Genomic DNA, 21,784 nt, shown 5'->3' with positions numbered 1-21,784 from the left:
AGCTGAGTCCACCTTGAGCCGGCTGCTGGGGTGGAACTCCCAGCCTCATGGGCAGAGCTTCAGACTGCATGTCTGCTGCCTTACCACTCTGCGCCACAAGAGGCTCATTTTTGTATCCTTATTCAATGTAAATTTAATCACATCATGTTGGTTGTTAATCCAGGTCTCCATTTCCATCTAACTATTGGTGTCAGAATAATATATATATATATATTGTTTAGAAAACAGGCATAGAAAAAAATGTTTAAAGTATGGATTTACCTGTGGATTACATAAGCAAGATACAATGTAATACTTCTAAGTACTTCTTTACCTTAACCCAGCATTTCTCAACATTTTTACCATTGAGAAACCCCTGAAACATCCTTCAGGCATTGAGAAACCCCAGCTGTGGCACAATCATGCAGAATATGCTTGGAAAGCATAGCTGTGTATACACCCACCCAGGGCCCCTCCCCTTCCCACCTCCTCCAGACCAGTCTAGATGTTAACTGGGTATACAACACTGTGTCCAGGAAGGCCCATAGCTGGCTCACCAATTGAAACTGGTGAAAGACATCCCTGGCCCCTGCTGCCACCTACTTAACAAACCTGAGGAAAGACAACAGCTGGCAGTGTTCCAGCAATGCCAGAACTGACCATGCCAGAACCTACAAAGGAGGCACCACTAACCCCTGAGATGGTCATTAAGCCTCTGCCAGGCAGACTGCAATTGCAAGTTCATAGTCCCACAGGACTTGCCCATACTCTAGGAAAAGGAAGTCCTGACCAAGATAGAGCAAAGGAGGCAGAGTGCTAGATTGGCTGATAGGGATGTCAGTCCCCAGGTGGGGCCTGAAGATCCTCTGGTTTCACAGCTCAACTCCAAGCAACAGAGATCAGTTCCCCAGGAGAAAACAACTGCTTTGGAGGGTGGACTCCATAGCATTATATGTTGGATTAGGCAATGTCTGGTGTACAAAGTCAAGAGGAGGAAGAAGACTGTTAGATAGAAGAAAGGGAGATAGAAAAAAGGGAGGACGGATGACCCGGGAAACTACAGACCAGTGAGTCTGACCTCTGTTGTGGGGAAGATAATGGAGCAGATATTAAAGGGAGCGATCTGCAAACATCTGGAGGACAATTTGGTGATCCAAGGAAGTCAGCATGGATTTGTCTCCAACAGGTCCTGCCAGACCAACCTAGTTTCCTTTTTTGACCAAGTAACAGGTTTGCTGGATCGGGGAAATTCGGTTGATGTCATTTACTTAGATTTTAGTAAAGCTTTTGACAAGGTTCCCCATGATGTTCTGATGGATAAGTTGAAGGACTGCAATCTGGATTTTCAGATAGTTAGGTGGATAGGGAATTGGTTAGAGAACCGCACTCAAAGAGTTGTTGTCAATGGTGTTTCATCAGACTGGAGAGAGGTGAGTAGCGGGGTACCTCAGGGCTCGGCCCGGTACTTTTTAACATATTTATTAATGATCTAGATGAGGGGGTGGAGGGACTACTCATCAAGTTTGCAGATGACACCAAATTAGGAGGACTGGCAAATACTCTGGAAGATAGAGACAGAGTTCAACGAGATCTGGACACAATGGAAAAATGGGCAAATGAGAACAAGATGCAATTTAATAAAGATAAGTGTAAAGTTCTGCATCTGGGTCAGAAAAATGAAAAGCATGCCTACTGGATGGGGGATACGTGTCTAGGTAACACTGTGTATGAACGAGACCTTGGGGTACTTGTGGATTGTAAACTAAACATGAGCAGGCAGTGTGATGCAGTGGTAAAAAAGGCAAATGCCATTTTGGGCTGTATCAACAGAGGCCTCACATCAAAATCACAAGATGTCATAGTTCCATTGTATACGGCACTGGTCAGACCACACCTGGAGTACTGTGTGCAGTTCTGGAGGCCTCACTTCAAGAAGGACGTAGATAAAATTGAAAGGGTACAGAGGAGAGTGACGAAGATGATCTGGGGCCAAGAGACCAAGCCCTATGAAGATAGGTTGAGGGACTTGGGAATGTTCAGCCTGGAGAAAAGGAGGTTGAGAGGGGACATGATAGCCCTCTTTAAGTATTTGAAAGGTTGTCACTTGGAGGAGGGCAGGATGCTGTTTCCGTTGGCTGCAGAGGAGAGGACATGCAGTAATGGGTTTAAACTTCAAGTACAACAATATAGGCTAGATATCAGGAAAAAATTTTCACAGTCAGAGTAGTTCAGCAGTGGAATAGGCTGCCTAAGGAGGTGGTGAGCTCACCCTCACTGGCAGTCTTCAAGCAAAGGTTGGATACACACTTTTCTTGGATGCTTTAGGATGCTTAGGGCTAATCCTGCGTTGAGCAGGGGGTTGGACTAGATGGCCTGTATGGCCCCTTCCAACTGTATGATTCTATGAGTCTAAGAAGACTGTCAGGGAGTTCAGGACCTTTCTATCTTTTAAGTGTGCCTTTTGTCTGTCCCTAGACTGATAATCTCAGAACAATTTCTTTTTTCTTCACAGAAGCTTCTCTCTGTCACTCTCTCTCTTGAGCTAGCTAGGTAGGCAGCACTATCCTATCTCTCCTCTGCTCTATCATATATATCCTTCCATAAATAAACCTTTTTCCTCCTTTAACCTAAATTACAGCATGTGCATATCAATGACTTGCTGGCTCTGCTAACATTATACTCCACTGAGGTCCTTCCTTGTCCCACATCCCACCCACTCCTGGCTCCAGAGTCTCCAGGTATTTCCCAGCCCAGAGATGGCAACCCTAATTTAGATCCTGAGAAGTGCTCTGAGAGTACTATTTACTCACAGGATCCTGGCCAGAGCACTATGCTTATATTTATTATATATAAATATAATAAATAAACAAACAAATCTCTAGGTGACCAAGATCCATTCCGCTGGAGAAAATGGCTGCTTTGGACGATGGACTGCATGGCATTATACTCTGCTGAGGTCCCCTCCCAAACCCCACCTCTCTCAGCTCTACTTCCAAATCTCCAGGAATTCCTCAGCTTGGCAACCCTAGTGATGGTATTTACATAGCAGAAGAAGTCTGAGGACAAATGTCTGTAATTCTTATGTCCAATGCCACTTGTAGAATATTAATCTCTTTAGGATGCTTTAGGATGCTTTTGGCTGATCCTGCATTGAGCAGGGGGTTGGACTAGATGGCCTGTATGGCCCCTTCCAACTCTATGATTCTATGATTCTTGTTAGGAGGTGTAAGCTGGTTAACTCAGAGCTAAGTCCTATCTTATTTAGTGGGTCTCACTCCCAAGAAAGTGTTCTTAGGATTGCAGCCATGGAGATGTCTATTCTTTGAACAGTGGAGCTGCTGCAGATGCAGCTCCATAAACTCCAGAGAAACCAGTTCTGATGCTTTGCTCTTAGTGAATGATGCCTGTGTTATCACAAACCCTCCATCCCCAGAACAATTTTACAGTTCTTCTTAAATGGATGCTCCAATAAGAACCTCCCCACACACAGACACACAAACATTTCAGTGAATAAACATTAAAACTGTGTTTTAAAGGAAAATGAGCATCAGTCATCTAATGACTGAGAAGTAAGAGAGAATGCTACTTATTCAATTTCCTGATAAGTATAGTGGTCATTTGTGTTGTTGAGCTGAATACATGGGAGAGAAAAAACCCTACATGCCTTTATTTTCCAAACAGGGATGACATCAGCTGGGTTTATTTTCGGACAGGCTGATCTCCTAGTTGGTTCAGTTGGTGCCGAACAGCTGTGAACACAGGTTTTTGTGATACTACACATATGCAAAGACACTGCCAATTTGAACCGATCAGTAGTGGATAGTGGTTCTAAGAACTATTTAGACAAATACCCGAGGGCAATGAATAAAATGTGCACAACCGATTTATATTATCAGTGAGTGGTCTAACCATTTAAACCACTGCTAGTTGAGTGGAACAGTTATGCAGCAAGGGTGAGTGAGAACAAGAACTTGACTGGGCTGTGTGAGTGCTATGGTACTGCATGATTAGGAAGGAATACAACAAAGCAAACTGAACGCCAACAAACAGATCTATGAACTATTGAACTAACTGTGGAAAAATCCGATCCCTGGTTGCAATTGACTTTCAGGAGGGCACCTTGGGCTCAAAAAAAGCACACACACATTTCTGTTGGCTTAAACAAGGCTACAGATTTATCATTAGTCTACTGTAGTGTTTGAGCAGCATGGGTAACCTGAATTGCAGTTGGTTGACCATAAGAACCTAGACCCCAGTGGTGCCCTGGACCTCACTCAGTTCCCCGGTGGGAACATGGGTCCCCTTGCTGTTGGATCCCACCCAAGCAGTGCCCTGGGGGCCACCCGGTTCCCCTTGCCGGTGGATTCCCACTGTAGGAAAGTGTCCACCTGGGGTGCCAAGAGGAAGTGCACACCTCCCTTGGCCCCACCCCAGGCCATCTGGTACTGTAAACCATGGGGTGCTAAGGAGAGGTGCCCACCTCCCTTGGTCCCACCCCAGGCTACATGACACTGTGAGCCCCATGCCTCCACAGCCAAGTTTGGCCCCACTTTCAGAACTGCTGCCTCATAAGGAGGCCCCTAACCTGAGGAGCCTGATGTCCAGATCAAGCTCCCACCAAATAGGCTCCATCCCATGCCAAAATCATAAGCTGTAATGAAATGCAATTCAAAGATATCTGACAGTGGCCATTCAGACATAAACAATATTAGCCAACATAACAGGGTGGGTGGGAGGAAAGCTGTTCCAGCAGCTAGTCTGCTGCAGAGGTTTGGGCCCCGTCCCGCATGGTGCCTTTTAAGGCACCCCGGGGCCACGCCTCCTTGCAGGCGTCATAGGTATGGCACATCATCATCATACCCACCGTGCGCACTGCAGGGTCACGTCCCCTATATGCTGCCCACACCTCTGTGATGTCAAAGGTGGTCAGGAGTGAGTCTCCGCGGCTTTTTGGTGAACAGGAAATGAAGTTGAGCACTTGGGTGTTCCACCATTCCTATCCTTATGCTCTTTGTTTCTTGGGAAGCAAAGGCACTTAAGCTATCTATGAGGGCTTTCTTCTGGCATGAAGGACATAACTGAATGAGACAGAGATCCTCCAAGAAATGTATTAGCCAATTGGCCAACTTATATTTAGGGGTGATTGCCTACACTTAAAATGAAACAATTACTGTTGATTGAAGTGATATTGAAGTTAAGAGAAGGGATAGCCACTGAGGAAAAGGTTTTCACCTTGAAAATGGGTAAATCATTTTGGCTCCCTATATAAGTTTGAGACATTGTTACTTCATAGAAGTTTGGAAGAAACTACTTGTGTTTTTTTGTTGCAAACAAATTTATTTGAACATTCATTGAAAGTTACAAGAAAATAAATCCGTTTTTTGCCTTACGCCACTTTCTTAGTTTTTCTTGATGGTACTTTCCCCATCAGGACTGAAATGAGTTCCTGCATGTAGAGAGGGGTAAGTGTCAGAATGTTGATGGACCTGGGAATATTCACATGTCAATTCCAACAAAGTGAAGGAGCTTAAGGAATTGTGACCCATGGGACCTTTGGCTGTTACTGTCTTTGTATAGAGTGTCCCTGATTGTACACAGATGTAGAGTGTGGTGTTGTACTTAGAGTATTGGCCTAAAATTTAGGAGATCCAGGTTCAGAACCCCCATGAAACTTACAGGTTTCATACAGGTCCTACATAGTGCAGGGGGTTGGACTAGACCCATGAGGTCCCCTTCCAACTCTATTATTCTATGATTCTAGGTTGATCTCACACCAGTCACTCTCTCAGACCTAACCAAACTCATGAGTTTGCTGTGAAGATAAGAGAGAAGGTGGGAGAATCATGTTCATTGCCCTGAGCTCCCTCGAGAAAGCATGGGATAAAAATGAGAATAGGTATGACAGTTTATTGGCTTATAATAACCTTTTTTTTTGCTAGTTTGTGTCTTTAAATTCTGTGGCCTCAGCATGGATAAGCAGCAGGCTCCAAGCTGAGAGAGGAGAAAGCCAGCATGGCATGACATTCAGCATGTTGGGCTAGGAGTTGGGACAACTGGATCTGAATCTCCACACAGTTATGAAAGCTCATCACATGATCTTGAGCCTCTCACATCCTATCAGCCGAATCCCCACAGGATGAGGTGGGGAGAGTGCTGCGATCAGCCACTTTGTCAAATGAGCTTAAAGAACTTGTAGCTTAAGCAGATGGGAAGCAGGGCTATGCCACCTATCCATGCTACCTAACAGAGCTCCTACATGGATGAGAACAATCAAAATCATAGCGGGACTCCCAGGTTGATTCTTATTACCTTGGATAATGCATCATAGACGGAATAGGCTTCCTTAGAATAAGATGCTTCATTGGACAATTTAAGGAGGAGATTGGATGAGTGCCAGTCAGGAATGTATGTTTTTAAGTCCCCATGAAGGTGGGGGGCTGGATTGGATGGCCCTCTGTGGTCCAGCTCTGTGCAATTCTTATCATTTGGAGATGAGTGAACATTTTGGGTGCCCATTTCTCACTGAAATGTAGGCATAGAGAACCAGTGTGCTACAGCCCTGAGAATATTGGACTAGAGCTATGGGAACCTAGGTTCAAATCTTCACTCAGCCCTGAAGCTCATTGGATGACCTTGGACAGACTCTCTCGCTCTCCCACGCACACACACATAAAAGAATAGACCACTTCGGAGAGGAGAACAAAATGGTGGTGGGGAGAAGAGTTGTGTGAACTATCCTAAGTTCCTCAGAGGAAATGGAAAATAAAAGTGATTAACTCCATGGCATAAAGGTCATAACCCTCACTGTTTGCATACTGTGTTGGCATTCCAAGCATTCTCCCTGCATTACAGTAAGCTCTTGGTGACAAGGCTAAACAGACTGCCTTGTCAGCATTTCTGTTTTTATTTTACATTTAACAAAGGCTAATGTTTATTTAAGTGAGCCTAAAAAGGACATCACTCCACCTGTCATCTTCACAATATGTATGCATATTTCTATCAGCATGCAGTCTGAATGCCAAGGAGCAGACAGTCAAATATTTGACAGATGTCACTACCCTGACATCTACAAAACTTGGAAAGACAGCAGTGGCTAATTTCCGCTCCAAGTCATATTTAAAACATGAAAAAGCCAATGAGTCTCCATTAGATTAATACAAGTTTATCAATATAAACGAGGAGGGGGAGAAGGGTTATATGATGCATATGAAAGAATTTATTCAAAGCATACAAGGAAACTTTAGAACTGGAAAGAGCTTGAAGAATGGATGAAATCTGAAAGTGAGACTGAGATTATTTTAAATGTGTGATATCATCTCTGTGTCCATTTTTATTCCTCTTCTCGCTAACTGTCCCTTGTTTACGATTTTATGTACGCAATATTGGAGAAATATTGTTTTTTCGTATTTGTACCATATTGTTTTAATTGTGCTTGGTAATGGCCTTTGGCTATATACAATAAATGTTATCGTATCGTATTGTAACCGTCCCTTGTTGACATATTATCACATTTTAATCCAGCTCTTCCACCAATTGTTTGGAGTGGTTTACATAGTTCTGTCTCCTCCACAACTTTTTATAGAGTTTACTCTCTTAACAACTCTGAGGTAGGTTAGGCTGAGAGATGGTCATCAGGGCAAGATTCGAAAATCAGTTTTATTTCTGACACTTTTCTCCAGAATTGTGGGTAATGTTAACTACAAATTCTGTACTCCACTTGGCTACATATACATAACACACACATATGCAGCTAGTCTTTGAATAACACAAAACCAACCATTTATCTTCTCTGCTGTACCTCTTGGCATTAACAGCTAACAACCCTAGCTGTCTCTATGCCTTGTGTGCTAAAAGTTATTTTAATCCTACTAAGAAGATGGAATGTTCATACACATTCTACAATTCCTCCGTATCTAAATCAAGAACCAGGGAAGATACATTTCAATTAACTGAACTCAGAATTTTCTCTGCCTATACTTATCACAGCCTTTTCTTTTTACTACTGTTAATTTATTTACTGAATATAAAGAAGATTTCTAAGGAGTCATCCCACATTTGTTTCTTGAGCACAACCCTGCATGAGAAAGGTAACCCAAAAGTTGAAACAAATGCCTAAGAAAGAAAAATATAACTATGCACATAGTACAAGTGTGTGTGTGTGTGTGTGTATACACATAATACACAATAAAAGGTAAAGGTATCCCCTGTGCAAGCACCGGGTCATGTCTGACCCTTGGGGTGACACCCTCTAGCATTTTCTTGGCAGACTCAATACAGGGTGGTTTGCCAGTGTCTTCCCCAGTCATTACCGTTTACCCCCCAGCAAGCTGGGTACTCATTTTACCAACCTCGGAAGGATAGAAGGCTGAGTCAACCTTGAGCCGGCTGCTGGGATCGAACTCCCAGCCTCATGGGCAGAGCTTTCAGACTGCATGTCTGCTGCCTTACCACTCTGCGCCACAAGAGGCTCTTACAGACACAGTAATGAGTGCTAAAACATGTTAAATAGAAATCCTATGGTTAAGAAGAAGAGGAGGAGGAGTTGGTTCTTATATGCTGCTTTTCTCTACCCAAAGGAGTCTCAAAGCAGCTTACGATTGCCTTCCCTTTCCTCTTTCCACAACAGACACCCTGTGAGGTGGGTGGGGCTGGGAGAGCCCTGATATTACTGCTCGGTCAGAACAGCTTTACCAGTGCTGTGGTGAGCCCAAGGTCACCAATCTGGCTGCATTTGAGGGAGCGCGGAATCAAACCCAGCTCACCAGATTAGAAGTTCTCACCACTACACCAAGCTGGCTCTTATATAAGCATATAAATACCTAATTCCTATATAAAGACAAATGTCCATTTATATAAATACAGGATAAAAAAATACAAATCATATCCATATATAAGAACCAATACCAAACATGTTTAGGCAATAAGGATTTGATAGTATCATTTCTGTATTTTTCTCTTTGGATTAAACTTTTTTTTTTCTGACATAACTTTGATTTAGGAATTTTCTATTATTCCAGATTTTATTGCTGCCTTCCCTGTTGACATGTGCATCAATAAAACACAGCCAAGTAGCATTCTTGTTACAACATGCCAGGCTTCTTGATGACCATTTACCACTATGTAAGAACACATATGCACATTAATAAAACACTACACACAGAGATGAGGATTTTCAATCCAGCAAGATTTTTTAAGGGCAGTGTTTTACCAATGTACATATGTGCAATACCAACATGCAGAGGGAGATTCAAACTGCCCTAAAAGGAACGGCAGCCTATTGCACACATCCTTCCATTATTAATTCTAGAAAGGTTCCCATTTAACCCAAAATTCAGCAGGAGTGGAATGCAGGACAAAGCAAAATTCTAGGGTACACAACTGGGGGAGTCCTCTTATTCATGCCTATGTATCAACCTAATGTACGTCACAGGATTGTTGTGAGGACGAAATGGAAAAGGGCAGAAGGAAGTAAGCGAGTTTGGGTCACCGTTGGGATGAAACAAAGTAAATAAATAAAGAAGTACAACTGTATTGAAACATTCTTCGTATGAGCCAGTATCCCCAATGTAGGGTACCCCTCATGCAGAGAAAGAAAAATTGCATGACTGTAATAGCTCTTTTTCAAGCTGAATGGTCTATCTATTCTGGCTGTGCAAACCGTTCCCACACCAAAGTACTAGTACGTGCTGCCTTCCTGGATTCGGGATGGTAACTGTACAATGGCCATGGTGTATGGTAGCCTTTCACAAAAGCCTTTCACAACTTTTTTACCATTGAGAGCCCCCTAAAACATTCTTCACGCTTCGAGAAACCTCAGAAGTGGTGTGATCGTGCAGAATATCCTTGGGAAGCATAGCTGCGTATACCCCCACCTGGGCCCCTCCGCTCCCTACCCCCTCTAGGCCCATCATTGGGCATTTTGGGAGTGGGGAGTGGGTCAACATGACCACATATGGTCATATTGCCTGATAAATGTTTAACAATTTTAAAATATATATATAAAAATATTAACTTCCACACACTCAGGAAACCCTTCCAGGGCCATCAAGAAACCCCAGGGTTACACGAAACCCTGGTTGAGAAAGCCTAGTGTATGGATTTCACATGTTGTCATTTTAATTCCTTGCTGATATAACCCTCCCCATCCATTGTCAACTAAAAATGTGTATCTAACTTCTCTTTCACTCGCTTTCAAGATATTAATAGACTCATACCTATAAGTGTAGTATTGTTAAATGCCAGAAGTTCTATATAGTTTCTAATATTTGGTTTATTTTAAAATGTCTTGAGCTTTTTACTTAATTTTAAAAGCCAGGTTTTAAAAGGATCAGGGCATAGGTCAGGGGTAGTCAAACTGCGGCCCTCCAGATGTCCATGGACTACAATTCCCAGGAGCCCTTGCCAGCATTCGCCAGCGAATGCTGGCAAGGGCTCCTGGAAATTGTAGTCCATGGACATCTGGAGGGCCGCAGTTTGACTACCCCTGGCATAGGTTATCAATTCAGTATCTATTAATATCCACAAAACTAGTAATTTCTGTCTGAGGCGCATATGCAATATATCCCTTCAGGCATAAAATATGTATTTTAATAGGCAGACCAAAGGTTTATATAACAACAATTCCTTAGGTTGACCTTTAACACAGTCTGATATAAATTCTGCAAAAAAACAAATGAAAAATGCTCTTTTCTCAGTCTTGGGAAAGAAGTACGATTTCAACGTGGCGATTCAAAACTATTCCAGCATCATGAGTTGGGTGAAATCCTAAAGAAACTGTAAGTTATATTTCAAGACAAAGCAGTATCTCAAGAGTATTGGTAAAAATAAAATACGACTTATTCCTTATCCACATGCCCCTCCCCTACGCCTCAAATGAATACTTCATATCACAGAGAAGAAATATCACGTACACTTTCAACTTCAGTTCTTGCAAAAAGATACAAAAAACAATCATTCTTTCTGGGGGGAAAAGCTACCAAAGCGTACAAACTAATTTACTGCACCAATGCTTATAATTAATGTCTTCTCAGTCTTCTCAGACCATACATAGCACATTACACCTGTAATTTCCCCAGGTCATTTGTAATACATTACCTCAGAGGCACTGAAAATGCACGTGATTTACCGTTGTTTTCTCCACATCAAAGATTGGAGTCTGACATTGCTGTTTGATGTTTTACATCCGATAGCCAATAATGAGGAGAGACAAATAATAAGCAAGGGCAGTGTAATGAAGAACAATTAAACTTTGGTCATAAGAATGGGAAGGCAGCTGTCAAAACTTGACGAGCCACACAGTCTGTGACACCCCACTAGTTGTTGCCCATGACAAGTGAAACATGAATGATGAGCAGGAACTGTGAAATGGATGGTTTGCATATTCCCATCTAGATAACAAAACTGTGGTCTTATTCATATTGTACAATACTCAAGTGGTTTGCATGCTATGTGCTAACCCACATGTGACATTTCTGGTTTGACCTGTGATCAGGAACCATGGACATGTCCCAGTCTGGTGGCTGTTAGCACCCAATCAGGGGACCTGCTCATAAATCACCCTGCTTCATGAGCTGAATCAAGTCTTCCAAGTCAGGTGACCCGCCAGAACCTCAGTAAATCGCCATTTTGCAGCCCTTGTGCTGTTTGCCTGTCACTGCAAAAATAAAGGTGTGGTCAAACACTTTGTAGACCATAATAAAATTCTGGTGGGTTGCTTTTAGCTTGGTGTGTTACAAGATATGAACTATAATAAAATAGATATTTCATTCATTCATTTATTCATTCATTCATTCATTTATTCGATTCTTTCACTGCCCCTCACAGCACAGCCAACTTGGGGAGGTTTCCAACGTATTCTAATAAGCAGCATACTTTCAATATACAATGTAAATATCTGATATTTAAACTGTAATTGTATCATTAAAACAATCAGTGAACTGTTATCTAAATATTATTATTCCAGTGCTGTTCCATATCCATTCTAGAAATTGGGTGAGTAGTCATACAGAGGAGAACTCAAACGATGCACTACTAAGTCCTCTTGTTATCGGTGTTTTCATTTACCCCAACCAAATGCTTGGCTGAAGAACTCCATCTTACAGGCTCTGTAGAACTGGGTCATCTCTGTCATGTAGTTCTTTTGGAAGCTCATTCTACCAAATAGGGACCAGGACAGAAAAGGGTTTGTCTTTGGATGAAGCCAGACGTACTTCTCTTGGGTCATGGATCACTAACCTGTTAAATTAGCCAGGTGCAGTGGCCTTTGGGAGGTATAGTCAGTCAATCAGTCCCTCAGATATGTTGGGCCTAGACCATGAAAAGTTTAAGGGTTAGTACCAGCACCTTGAACTGGATGATTGAATGAATGGGAGGGTTCAACCTCTCTTCCCCAAAAGAGATAACCCAGCAAGCTGTTGTGGCTGTTTACGTGTGGGTAAACAGCTGACGCTCATTTCTATCAGGCATTCTGGGTTAAGCATGCAGTAAAAGGAAAGAAGAAAAAAGAGGATGGAAAAACATTAAGATCCATCTACCAGCACCCTCCTCCCACCTCTATGTATAATTTAGATAGTCAACTGCATTTGTCCATTTGACTAGTAGAAAACTTTAGTATCAAGTTTGCCAATCTCTATTACGTGTTATAAACTGCCCCCCTTAATGCACTCCTTTTGGAAACTCACTGAAGTAAGATAATACTGAGATTGCCTTGAACTCTTTGTAAAGCTATTCTTGGAAACGCACTTGTTGGTTGGCTTGTTTTTTTTATAGTCAGGTGTATCTCACAGTCCGAGCATGCAATGATATTAATGCTGTGCCGGCTGAAATAGCCTTATAAGACACTTTGGGTGCATCTCAGCCAAATAAAATAAGACCAACTCCAGAAGAATTCAATCAGTTCCTGAGAGAACTTTGTGATGTGAGGAAATAATTGAGTGCTTGACATCTAACTTTATAGGTCAAAGCTTGAAAAGGCAATATCTCAGCAATAAACTGAGATAAAATTGTGGAATTTTCACTTTGGGGAGGTAGGCTCGTGATTCCGTGGAAAAGATTGAATCTATGACCTGGATTTCAGAAAGCACTTAATTTCTGTATAACTCCAGACACGTCTTTTCAACTTGCATTTCCTGCAGTAAAAACAGAAAAAGAAATCCACCTTAAGAACATAAGAAGAGCCTGTTGGATCAGAGCAATAGTCAATCCAGTCCAGCATCCTGTGTCACACAGCGGCCAAACTCAGGAGAGCCAACAACAGGGCATAAAGGCCCAAGGATGTTGCCTCCTGGCTCTAGGATTCAGAGGATTACTGCTGCTTTGTGAATGTGGCGATTCCCCTCAGCTACCATGACTAGGAGAAATTGATAGACTTATCCTTCATCTCTCTAATCCCCTTTTAAAGCTGTTTATTCCTATGGCCACCACTGCGTCCTCTGGCAGTGAATCCCACGTATTATTCTGTGTGTAAAGTGGCATTTCCATTTGTCTATTGCTTCATTGAGTTCTAGTATTTGGGGAGAGGAAGAAAAAATATCTCTCAATCCTTTGCAAAATGTATACTGTCCACCATGGACTCTTCAGCCTTTCCTCATTGGGAAGATGCATCAACTCCTTAATCATCTTGGTTGACTTTTTCTGTATTTTTCCCAATTCTGCAATGGCCTTTGGAGATACAGTGACCAGAACTGTACACTGTAATCCAGATGAAGTTGCAGGAGCATTACACCATAGGCCATTTTATTCTCAATCCCTTTCATAATAGTCCCTACCAAAAAGTTTGCCTTTTTCACCACTGCAGCACCCTGGCTTGTCACTTTCCTTGAGATATCCACAATGACCCCAAGATCTTTTCTTCTCTTAATCTCAGCAAGTTCAGACCCCATTAGCCAATATTTGAAGTCGTTTTTTTTTTTAACAAACATTGAGTTTCACTTGTCACATTATCACCCCCTTACCAAGTTTGTGGAAGGTTCTCTTATAGTTGTTCACAGTCAGTCTTCGTTTTCACCATAACTATCACAATCATGAAACATCACAAATCATCACTTTGACTTAACTCTATAAAGTTAAAGTTGTGTGCAGCCAACTCACTCCCTACCTGACTGGCCGTCTCTGGGGGTGTGCCACCATTAGGGAGAGAGTACTGCCAATCAGTTCAAATTGCACTCCGCCAATGAGGGCCAATTAGTTCAAATTGTGTGCAGACAACTCACTCCCTTCCTGATTGGCCATCTCTAGGGGTGTGCCGCCAATAGGAAAGACCACTGTTCCAATGAGGACCAATCGTGGGGCTTAACTGTCCTCTTCTTCCTCTTCCTGCTGCTTACCTCTCTGAAAGGTCCTGCTGCTTGATAGGTTACCTCAGCCTCTTCTCATCCTCCATCTCCCCCAAGTAAGGGAGGTAAGCCAACTTTGCCTCCTGTGTTAGTCACAGGTTTCAATTCTCTGCTGGAAGGAAGCACAGATGAACTGCTAGGATGGCAGAAACAATCAGCATTCCAAAAACAAGATGCCAAGGGACAGACAGAATGCAATTAATGACTTAACACAGTCTAGTAAATCGAGGGTTTGTTCAGGCAGTTGAAGGGTATCAGCAGAAGGAGCAGTTCCACAACTCAGGCCTTCCAGCCTCAATAATATAAGTTCTCAGCATCTTCTCAGTCCTTACTATGTGATGATTCAAAGTCTTCTGCGGTCAGCAACTGCCTTGCTATCATGATGTGGTGCCTTTTAGACTGGAACTCTCTTCCAGCAAATAGCTAGCATTGCTTAATTGGCTCAGGTGAGCCAAGTCGGCTGACAAGGCAGGGAGCTACACCTGGAAGCTGGGCAGAGGAATGAGGACCTCCTACAACAACTTTGGAATCTAAGGCCTAGTTTGTCTGCAGCTCCATTCCCTCCTGCTGGTCAGGAGATGCCTATTCAACAGATGCCTATTGAACATCTGGCTGGGCTAAGCTCTCATCCAGCTGAGGCTCAGGTGAAGCTGGGAGCTCCTGGCAAGGCTTTTCCTCCAAGAAGTCCTCCCTAAAAACAAATACTACCCATGGTTCTGCAATTGGCCATCAGAGCGTTCTTTGCTTTTCCCCACCCTGCTGCTCCTCAGAGGAGTTAAGGGGATCCAGCAGCCTTCCCCAACCAGGGAAGATATGGCCCTTGGGAGATATGGGGAAATGGAAAGAGGCAGCCCTCCCCCCAGCCTTATCTGTCTAGCCTGTCCTTTGGTAGATGTGGGTGTGGAAAGGAGACAGCTCTCCACAACCTTCCCTAGCTGGCCTGGCCTTTGGGAGATGGTGTTGATGATGTGGTAAGCTGACAAGAATTAGATGGCTTACTTAAAAAAAAATTAGAATTAAAAACATATTTTTTTCAGAACCAAAGAAATCACACAACAAATATGACTAGTATTAACAATCACCCAGAAGATATGGGATGATAAACAAGACCTGCCTAAGGGGCAAAAAAAGAAGAAAAATAACCCTGTCAGGATATAACATATAAATACAGCATTCTGCTCGAGCTGCACAGTGGTTTGTGATAGTAAGTCACGTGCATTGTGTGTCCTCTTTCATTGTGTGTGTTTTCATATGTACAGGCACATTCTTTGTTGCTTGAAGTGCCATTCCATCATATTTCAAAACCCACATCATATGGGAGAATATCCTAAGAACTGGGAATTTAACAGCACTGATGCCAGACAGTTGAATTTCTGAATTGCAAATGTATTCTTTTGGGACTACATGTCCTTTGTCTGGGGCCATTGGGGCAATTAATTTTCTACAGTAGCGACCCCCAACCTGTGGTCCTTCGACTAATTGGAGGTGGGCCCCGAAGGACGCCTCCCCCCCCCGCCCGGCCCTTTACAACACACTTCGGGTGTCATTGTCTCCCATCACTCCCTGATGGGACTATCTCATTGCAGAGAAACAAGCTCTGAAAAACGAAAACACTGCAGGAGCTCTAAGAAGCCTATTTGGATGAACAGAGAACTTCAAGAGGAACTAAGAAAGAAAAGGAAAATGTTCAGGAAATGAAGGGAAGGACAGAGCTCTAAAGAAGAGTACCTACAGGTTACTAGGCACTGTAGATAGAATCATAGAATCATAGAGTTGGAAGGGGCCATACAGGCCATCTAGTCCAACCCCCTGCTCAACGCAGGATTAGCCCTAAGCATCCTAAAGCATCCAAGAAAAGTGTGTATCCAACCTTTGCTTGAAGACTTCCAGTGAGGGGGAGCTCACCACCTCCTTAGGCAGCCTATTCCACTGCTGAACTACTCTGACTGTGAAAAACCTTTTCCTGATATCTAGCCTATATCGTTGTACTTGAAGTTTAAACCCATTACTGCGTGTCCTCTCCACTGCAGCCAGCAGAAACAGCATCCTGCCCTCCTCCAAGTGACAACCTTTCAAATACTTAAAGAGGGCTATCATGTCCCCTCTCAACCTCCTTTTCTCCAGGCTGAACATTCCCAAGTCCCTCAACCTATTCTTCATAGGGCTTGGTCCCTTGGCCCCAGATCATCTTCGTCGCTCTCCTCTGTACCCTTTCAATTTTATCGACGTCCTTCTTGAAGTGAGGCCTCCAGAACTGCACACAGTACTCCAGGTGTGGTCTGACCAGTGCCGTATACAATGGGACTATGACATCTTGTGATTTTGATGTGATGCCTCTGTTGATACAGCCCAAAATGGCATTTGCCTTTTTTACCGCTGCATCACACTGCCTGTTCATGTTTAGTTTACAATCCACAAGTACCCCAAGGTCTCGTTCACACACAGTGCTACCTAGAAGCGTATTCCCCATCCAGTAGGCATGCTTTTCATTTTTCTGACCCAGATGCAGAACTTTACACTTATCTTTATTAAATTGCATCTTGTTCTCATTTGCCCATTTTTCCTTTTTTGAGCAAGTAACAGGTTTGCTGGATCGGGGAAATTCGGTTGATGTCATTTACTTGGATTTCAGTAAAGCTTTTGACAAGGTTCCCCATGATGTTCTGATGGATAAGTTGAAGGACTGCAATCTGGATTTTCAGATAGTTAGGTGGATAGGGGATAGTTAGAGAACCGCACTCAAAGAGTTGTTGTCAATGGTGTTTCATCAGACTGGAGAGAGGTGAGTAGCGGGGTACCTCAGGGCTCGGTACTCGGCCCGGTACTTTTTAATATATTTATTAATGATCTAGATGTGGGGGTGGAGGGACTACTCATCAAGTTTGCAGATGACACCAAATTGGGTGGACTGGCAAATACTCCGGAAGATAGAGACAGAGTTCAACGAGATCTGAACACAATGGAAAAATGGGCAAATGAGAACAAGATGCAATTTAATAAAGATAAGTGTAAAGTTCTGCATCTGGGTCAAAAAAATGAAAAGCATGCCTACTGGATAGGGGATACGCTTCTAGGTAACACTGTGTGTGAACGAGACCTTGGGGTACTTGTGGATTGTAAACTAAACATGAACAGGCAGTGTGATGCAGCGGTAAAAAAGGCAAATGCCATTTTGGGCTGTACCAACAGAGGCATCACATCAAAATCACAAGATGTCATAGTCCCATTGTATACAGCACTGGTCAGACCACACCAGGAGTACTGTGTGCAGTTCTGGAGGCCTCACTTCAAGAAGGACGTAGATAAAATTGAAAGGGTACAGAGGAGAGCGAAGAAGATGATCTGGGGCCAAGGGACCAAGCCCTATGAAGATAGGTTGAGGGACTTGGGAATGTTCAGCCTGGAGAAAAGGAGGTTGAGAGGGGACATGATAGCCCTCTTTAAGTATTTGAAAGGTTGTCACTTGGAGGAGGGCAGGATGCTGTTTCTGTTGGCTGCAGAGGAGAGGACACGCAGTAATGGGTTTAAACTTCAAGTACGACGATATAGGCTAGATATCAGGGGAAAAATTTTCACAGTCAGAATAGTTCAGCAGTGGAATAGGCTGCCTAAGGAGGTGGTGAGCTCCCCCTCACTGGCAGTCTTCAAGCAAAGTTGGATACACACTTTTCTTGGATGCTTTAGGATGCTTAGGGCTAATTCTGCATTGAGCAGGGGGTTGGACTAGATGGCCTGTATGGCCCCTTCCAACTTTATGATTCTATGCTCAGGGTTTCCATTGATTTGTCATCATCATGAGTTAAAATTTCCATGAAAATAAAATGTTCCTTATGTTCATTGTTGTGGCATGTCTGTATCTTATTTTGAAGGGATGTTTAAACATTACCATAGCGATCAGAGAGCGTTGGGGCAGTGGTTGAGAGTAGAGGAGTAAACTACCCCCCCCCTACCGGGCCTCAGTAAAATTGTCAAGCGTTGAGTGGTCCCCGGTGATAAAAAGGTTGGGGACCACTGTTCTACAGCACCATTTTGCACTGATGGGGGCAGAGCCTCTCTTCACCGTGTCACAATCCTAATTAAAAGTGAAGGGACCATTCACTGCTTCTAATTTGTGCTGTTCCCTGGAAACGACCACAGCAATATGGCTGCTAGTTCCTGTGGTGAACTCATGTCATTTGTAACTTGTACTTTGGCCCTTAGTTACGGTTTTATAAACAAGAAGAACTAGTTAAATAACTGGTTTATACTTTGAATGAGAAACATGATGAACATATGTTAGACCCAAATGATATAAAATAGACCCATCTGAAATTTAAATGGCCATGACAAATAAGTCCACAACAAAAAGGATAAAATATCCTGACCCAAGAATACCCCCCCCCCCCAAAAAAAAAGGATCAAAATAAGGGAAATGTGCTCAAGTCTCTACGGGGTAGAACATAATGTAAAATTGAGTATCATTGTTGTTGTTGTTGTTGTTAGGTGCGAAGTTGCGTCCGACCCATCGCGACCCCATGGACAATGATCCTCCAGGCCTTCCTGTCCTCTACCATTTCCTGGAGTCCGTTTAAGTTTGCACCTACTGCTTCAGTGAGTCCGTGAGTATCATAGAGTCATAGAATCAACTGGTCACTTAAACTGGTCACTATCTCCATTTCATAGAATCATAGAATAATAGAGTTGGAAGGGACCTCATGGGTCATCTAGTCCAACCCCCTGCACTATGCAGGACACTCACAACCCTATCGTTCATCCACTGTAACCTGCCACCCCCTTAAGCCTTCACAGAATCAGCCTCTCTGTCAGATGGCTATCCAGCTTCTGTTTTAAAATTTCCAAAGATGGAGAACCCACCACCTCCCAAGGAAGCCTGTTCCATTGAGAAACTGCTCTGTCAGGAACTTCTTCCGGATGTTGAGACGGAATTTCTTTAGATTTAATTTCATCCCATTGGTTCTGGTCCGTCCCTCTAAGAGAACAACTGTGCTCCATCCTCTATATTGCAGCCTTTTAAATACTTGAAGATGGTTATCAAATTCCCTATCAGTTGTCTCCTCTTCAGGCTCCCCCAACCTTTCTTCATATGTCTTGGTCTCCAAACCCCTCACCATCTTTGTTGCCCTCATCTGGACATACTCCAGTTTGTCTAAATCCCTTTTCAACTGGGGTGCCCAAAACTGAACACAGTACTCCAAGTGAGGTGGAACCAGGTGATGGTAAAGCGGTACCATCACCTCCCGTGATCTGGACACGATACTCCATTTGATACAGCCCCAAATCCATTAATCTTAATATTTAGTATTAAGATTAAATTAATATTTATTAATTATTAATAAATTAATATTTATTATTAATATTTATTAAGATTAAAACCCCAAGGCTTAAAGAATAGCCTCATTAAAATCCATGTGTACATTGGTACTAATGCCTCAACTGACCAGAGGTATTTTGACACTGCTGCCTTTATCAGTCGTCAGGCATTCCGTAAATAAAACAGCATACATAAGATACAGGAAAAGAAATGTTAAATATACAGTCGGCTCCTTTACATACAGTGATATAATGTGTTAACTATGTAGGACATGAAGGACCTTAATCAATTCTATGGACTAGAGGGCAAGATAAAATTCGTTGTGGCCTCTTCTGTTTCTAAAGCAGGCCCTGGTCCAGATGAGCACTTCCAGTTTCCAATGAGTGTCCTATAGCAGGGGTAGTCAACCTGTGGTTCTCCAGATGTCCATGGACTACAATTCCCATGAGCCCCTGCCAGCGTTTGCATGAACATCTGGAGGACCACAGGTTGACTACCCCTGTCCTATAGGAACCAGCCTTTCTCCAAAGTATTCCAAAATATGCAATTTTATATTACATTCTACTCTATAGAGCAGGGGTCCCCAACCCCCAGTCCAGGGACCGGTCCCGGTCCGTAGATCAGTCGCTACTGGGCCGCCGCTCCTCCTCATCCTCATCCCTGGCTGCTGCCTCGGGGGCTGCCCTGCCACTCTGCTTCCAGCTCACCTTTGGTGCTCTCCAGCAGCTGCCATGGCTGGGGCTCCCCCTCGGCCTGGCACCGCGCAACTGCTGCTGGTAGCACCCCCCAGTAGGCAGCGGGAAGTCAGGGATGCCGGTGGGAAAGCAAATGGAGCAGGGGCTCAGGCGGCGGCGGCATCCCTTGGCAAAAGACTACCCCCCCCCCAGGGCCTCAGTAAAATTGTCAAGCATTGACCGGTCCCCAGTGATAAAAACTTTGGGGACCACGGCTATAGAGGCTTGAGCACCTTTTCCTTATTTTGACCCTTTCTTTTTTTGTGTGGCAAATAAGCAACTGCAGCACAGTCACAAGGTTGCCCAATATGAACTTGGCAACAATGACCTGGGAGACCCAGGTTCACGTCCCTGGAAATAACTTGAATGGGAGCTCACCACACATTTGATTGAGAGAGTCAAGTTTACAGCCTAAGTTATTACGATCATACGAGGCATATGAGGGTTCCTTTTTTGGGGGGTAAGGTTTTTATTGATACACACATGTATATTGATAACATAAAGGGTGGTTGTAAGTATGATGTCATTCTGTCATTAAGCTGAGAAATTCTTCTATGGTTGAGGATAAGTGGCATCGCTATTTTTTTTACTTCTTTTATGCTTTTCCTTTTTCCTCAACGGGGACCCTGAGCTGTTCACATCATCTTCCTCTCCTCCATTTTATTCGCACAACAAACCTGCGAGGTAGTTTAGGCTGAGAATGCACGACTGATCCCAGCGTGCTTCTGTGCAGTTGAAGCTGGGTCTTGCAGATCCCAGTCTGACACTCTATCCACCGCATCACATGTTAGACATCACACAACTGAGAAAGGAGACGGATGAGGAAAATCCAATCACTCGTAAAGCATTTTCAATTGAATCAAAATTAAATGTTATTTTGACAACATGGTATCTGTGAGCTATTCCTTTTGTTTCTAGAGGGAAGGTTACACACAATTTAATCTAAATGGATACCTATGACTGCTTTCTTGGTGGTTTGCCTTGAATGGTTGTGGTTTGACCTTTGTGTGAGAGGCTACTGCACTTTCTACTTAATCAGCTCTCCCCGAGATGATGAACACGAAATACATGATCATTTAACTGTTTGTTGACGACCATCTAGACTTGCAGGGAGCTACAGTAGCTAAAAAGGGCGCTATAATATGAGCTTTGTAGTTTGCAGCATAGCATAGGATTTGCAAAGAATGCTGACATGCGCATTATAAAAGTTAATACAAGCTGTTTAGTGTGCTTGCCAGCTTTGAAAGTCTTCTGCGAAACTTGAGTATATTGAAACATTGTGCTCCAGTCAATAGAGCTGGCCCTGATCCAAATCCCTGCTCAACTCTGGTTTCATTGTCTTGGCTTTTAGAGAGTTAGTTCTCTGGGCATTTCTAAATTACAAGGGGAAACCATTTTTATCCCTGTTAACTGTCAACCTTGCTGAC

At 43.2% G+C, this 21,784-nt stretch overlaps 1 long non-coding RNA gene across 1 annotated transcript in view; it reads left to right on the top strand.

The window, feature by feature from the left end:
- LOC143836767 (uncharacterized) overlaps window positions 1–21,784 on the top strand; it is a 191,083-nt gene that overhangs the window by 134,524 nt on the left and 34,775 nt on the right. The window contains exon 3 of the long non-coding RNA XR_013230720.1: window positions 18,795–18,910. This is a non-coding gene — a long non-coding RNA (uncharacterized LOC143836767). The remainder of the gene's footprint in view (window positions 1–18,794; window positions 18,911–21,784) is intronic.

The sequence above is a fragment of the Paroedura picta genome, chromosome 4, assembly GCF_049243985.1.
Source record: "Paroedura picta isolate Pp20150507F chromosome 4, Ppicta_v3.0, whole genome shotgun sequence".
Classification (NCBI taxonomy): domain Eukaryota; kingdom Metazoa; phylum Chordata; class Lepidosauria; order Squamata; family Gekkonidae; genus Paroedura; species Paroedura picta.
Note: the sequence above shows the minus strand (reverse complement) of the source record. Positions and strands in the feature narration are given on the sequence as shown.